At 38.7% G+C, this 5,000-nt stretch overlaps 1 protein-coding gene across 1 annotated transcript in view; it reads left to right on the top strand.

Moving 5' to 3' along the window:
• Nucleotides 1-5,000, top strand: part of LOC119578740 (ralBP1-associated Eps domain-containing protein 2-like) — a gene marked incomplete in the record, with an annotated part of 92,581 nt that overhangs the window by 73,342 nt on the left and 14,239 nt on the right.

Below are 5,000 nucleotides of genomic sequence, written 5' to 3'. Positions count from 1 at the left end.
TCGCATTTTTGTCTCTACCCACTAGAGTCATGCCTGGGCAAAAGAATGTGAGGAAGCAAGTGTTGTCCATGCAGCAGATTCCCTCTCTCCATGCAGCTGATGGATCCAAAGGAACGCAAAGACCGATACGGTTTGGCACCAGCGGCGTCACAGGAGTTTCCAGAACGAGGTTTAATCGACAACGAACTGCACAAGGACTACGGCTCCAGACTTTTCCTCAGAGTTGAAAAAAAAGTATATATATACACACACACAAACACACACACACAAAACACCAAACACAAAACACACACACACACAAAACACACACACACACACAACACACACACACAGATTTTATCATCATCAATAACGGTATGCCCCCATGTTTCAGTAGCCGTGGACCTCTCCACCATCCTTCGCCACTCCACTCGATCTTAAAGCTTTTTCTTTCTACTTGTACCATCGACAGCCCGCAAACTCTTTGATTTGTCGCCAGTCTTGTAGAAGGGCGAATGGTTAGAGTGTGGGACTCAAGACTGTCACGAGGGTAATCGAGTTCGGGGGTTGGTCCCCCGGCCGGCGCGTTTTTCCCTTTTTGGGCAAGGAACTTCACCTCGATTGCCTACCTAGCCATGGGTGCCAAGCCAGCCCAGTCAAGTGCTGGTCCCAACCCGGATAAAAAAGAGAATGTTTTCCTAAAAAAAAAAAAAAAAAAGGAAAACCGGCACTTTTCCGTGAAAGGAAGGGGGGACCCTCCACGTACTCCTCCAAGAGCATCAAAATGAAAAACCACAATTAAGTATCATGCTGGACCCGGCGGCTCGACAAAACCTACCTTAAAAAGAAAAGGAAGGGCACCCAATGAAAGGGTGGACTGCCAAATAACTTCAAAAAAAATTGAGGGAATTTAAAATATATATTTTTTTTCCGGGGAAAGGGAACGGGGCCCTAAAAACTTCCCCCCAAGACCACACAAAAAAAAAAAGTACAATTAAGATCATGCTGTGCACCCAATTCAGAATCAAAGGGCACCATACAAAAAAAAAAATTGGGCTTTTTTTAAAACCAAACATATATCATAAATAACGTATGCCATTTTTTGGCACCCCGGGGACCTCTCCACCATCCTTGTTTTTTTTTTTTTTTTTTTCAGTAAAAATTCATTCCACTGCAGAAATGGGCCTTTCCTTCATTCTGAAGGTTTTTGGGGAGTGCCCCCCTTGCCGTGGATGCCCTTCCTAGTAAACCGCGGTTTGTGCCACGGCGGTATTTCCCCCTACACACATGCGTTTGACTTTAAAGGCGATTTGTCTTTTTTTCTAAGTGGGGCAATTGGGGTGAATTTCCTTTCCCCCCAAGGAAAAAACGCGCCGGCCCGGGTGATCAAACCCTCGAACTCAGATTGCCGTCGTGACTTTTTGAGTCCGATGCCATGCATATAACATACACACACACAAACACACGCACACGCCACCACACACACACACACACACACACACACCCCAAAAACCACACACCACACACACACACACACACACACCACCCACACATCCCCCCCCCCAAACCACACACATCCCCCCCCCATATATATTATTAAATTATTATATATACAATAAATAAAGGGTATCTCATGCTTGGGGCAGCCGTGGACCTCTCCCCCACCCTTTCGCCCAAAACTCACTTAGCTTTTTTTTCCACTTATCCATCGACAGCCCCAAATATCTTTGATATTGTCGCTCAGTCTTTTTTTGGGTTTGCCTTTTTCCTCTGTTTCCTATCACCTCCCTGCCCCGCAAGTTTTTCTCAATATTTTTTTTCTCATTCCTGACCAAAAAATTTTTAATTTCCTTTTGTTCAAGATGCCCAAAAGTGGGTTTTAAAATTTATTTTTTTCTCGCCTTCATCTTCGTCTTCTTCTCTGTCCGTATCCGTACTCGCTGTAACACCCTTTAAAAAACTATTGTCTTTTTTGTCTATCTACTTAAACCCCCCCAAAACACTCAGAACCAATGTGAAATTTGGGGAAAACTAATAGTTCAATAACCTCATTTTTGTCCGTAAGGGAAAAGCTTCGGTCTTTCCAGATGTTATTGAAGCAACTGTGGCGCTTTTGGCATGGTATTTTTTTTTTATCTCCGGTGAATCATCAATGTAAGTTAAAACAGCTCCAAAGATAAGTAACTCTTTCCCTTTTCCACAATCACCTTTTTGATTGTAACATTTCATCTTTTTTCATTGCCGTTTCTTTGAATTTCATGATTTTAGTTTCTTGGCATTAAGAAATAAGCACCCTTTTTCGCTTGCTTCTCTAACTTTATCTAGTATTTGTTGTATTTCTGTACTGCGGGCAACAAACTATTCTGGGGGCGTCCCTCAGATTTGATATTTTGTATCCCCAACACCCCCAATTCCCTTAAAAATTCTCTAGAGCATTCAAAATTTTTTTAGAATAAAATTTAAAGAGGTGCGAGACAGAATGAAACCCCGTTACTCTTGTTGCTTGAACCATTTTGTTAACCCCTAATGGTTTTTACAGCTGCTTGTTGTTGGGCATCAAAGGGTTTTATTAATTGGGTGATGTGTTTTGGAAACTTCAATCGTACATGTTATTTCCGAGGGTTCTTTATCACAGTATCAAAAATTTCCCCTAACGAGAAACACAGGTAAGGCTTTTTGATTTCTCTTTTTTTCTTATCAATTTTAAAAATTTGAATCTGGGGTTTTTGGTCCTTTTTTGGGCGAAAACCTGCTTGTTCGGCGCAAATTTCCTCTCTTAACTTCAAATTCTTTTTCAGCAATAATTTTTAACAAAATTTTGCTCTGTACTTATTAGGCAATGTCCTATTTTTGTTTTTTTGGGGGCGCACCCTTTTTTAATGGGAGTAAAGATATTTTACCAGTCTTCTGGCCATTTTCTTTTATTCCATATTTTTGTACAAATTTGTGAAGAAGTATTCAAACCCTTTTGCCAGCATTCTTAATTAGTTCGCGTTATTTCTCTATTCCCCGGGGGTCTTGTTTTCTTAATTCTTTTTTGGCTTTTTAATTCGTCCGCAGGGGTGGTTCATCCTCGCTGTCTTAGTCTAATTAAGTTGTTTTAGATTTTTATTCTTTTTGTATAAGTTGGGAAAAAAATTGTTCCATCTTCTTTGACTTCTTTTTTTCACAAAACAAGTCCCTCTTCATTTTTTATAGTGTCCCCTTTTGGTTTTAATTTTTGTGTGATGTTTTTGTACTCCTTGGTAGAGTTCTTTAGTTGTCTTTTGAAAACTTTTTTAAAATTTTCCCGGCAATGTTCATTTTTAAAAATTTTCCTTATCTTGTCGCAAAAATCTTTTAATTTTTTTTTTTTTGTTTTTTTGTAAATTACTTTTTTTAAATGGATTTTTGATACCTTTTTATTTGGCATCTTCTTTTTTCAATTTCACTTAGTGTTTTTTTTAGGTATCCAGGGGGGAATTTTTTCTTTTTCTTTTTGGCGATAGTTTCTTAAACTGCTCAGCAAGAGTTTTTTTCCTTCTTCCCACAAAACATTTGGTGTTTTATCATCTTGACATTTAGAGTATTTCAAATTTTTTTGACACTGCAATTTATTGTTATCAAGAGTTTTTTTATCGGCTTAGAGGTGGTGTTGGGCGCTCCATCTTTTGAGTCTTATTTTAAAACGATAGTTAATATTTTTGGGGGTCCTTTTGCAGTGGACCAGGTCTTTTTTTCGAATTTTTTTATGCAACTCTTCCCCTTTTTGGTTTAGCAAATGAGTCATTTGGTTGCGTTTCTTTTGTCGGTGAAACCCCCGTTAAGTGTCTTGGGGGTTTTTGGAAAAAATGTATTGGCTATAACTAAATTATTTTTACACAGAATTCAAAAAATCTTTACCTCTTTCATTTTTTCCAAGGCCCAATTTTCCCCAGGTGTCATTTTTTTGATTATTTTTTTTCCCACTTGGCGTTGAGGGGTCCCCTGAAATTTTTTTACATCTCTGTTAGGGGGTTTTTTGTCTAAAGTATTTGGAGAGATTATAAAAAAAAATTCCCTTTCTTCATCACTTGCAATATTGGTTGGTGCGTAGCATTTTATGATACAATTTATAGGTTTTTCTTTTATTTGACTTTTAAAAAGCGATCATTTATTGGCTGTACCCCAAATTTGTGATTTGCAGTTTTTTTTTGTGGAATATAGCAAAATCCGGCCCTTAAATTTTCCTTTTCCTTTTTTCCCAAAAAAAGAACTGTCTTGTTTTTTTTTATTTTTAAACTTCCATTACTTTTCCAAATTGGGCTCACTGATTTAGTATTTGAATGTTATTACCATTTCGTTTCAGACAGTATGTAATTACCCTCTCTTTCATTTTTCCCTTACTTCCACGTTCCCATTTTTAATGTGTTTCTTAATGGACCTGTTTTTTTTTTCTTCTTTGTTCCAGATGAATTTAACATGTCAGCCTGGTTTCCACTAACTAACGGCCCCCTTGATAACCCACCGGGCGGGCGTGTGGTTGAAAATCGTTTCTGTATTTAACATTGGGTAAGGTTTTTCAGGAGAAAAATAAAAGTTGGGGAACCCCCCCGGGTCCCTTTTCAACCCCAGTCTCCCAAAAATTAGGGGGAACATCTCTGCCGCTTTTAAAAAATTCCTGTAATACGAGACTATTATTTGGTGAAACCATAAACAGTAGAACTGAAGTGTTTTCACCAAAATCCATGCCCTGCTGCCGACATTTTTACCCCAACCCCGGTTAGGGACTAATAGGGGGCTACCGTTCAAGGGAACCCAGGGTGCATTTATTTTCTTACCCAGGACATATATATTTAAAAATTAATATATTAAAGGTGTGTGTGTGTGTGTTGTGTTGGTGTGTGTGTGTGGTGGTTTGGGGTTTGTGTGTGGGTGTGTGTTGTGTGGGTGTTGTGTGTGTGTGTGTGTGTGTGTGTGTATGTTAAAATCATAAATTGGGGGGCCTTTTCACGTATCAAACCAGATCACACATCATGAAAACTCAATTAAGTATATTCTTG

Source organism: Penaeus monodon, chromosome 11, assembly GCF_015228065.2.
Source record: "Penaeus monodon isolate SGIC_2016 chromosome 11, NSTDA_Pmon_1, whole genome shotgun sequence".
NCBI classification, from domain to species: domain Eukaryota; kingdom Metazoa; phylum Arthropoda; class Malacostraca; order Decapoda; family Penaeidae; genus Penaeus; species Penaeus monodon.
This window is presented reverse-complemented; position numbering and strand designations above follow the sequence as displayed.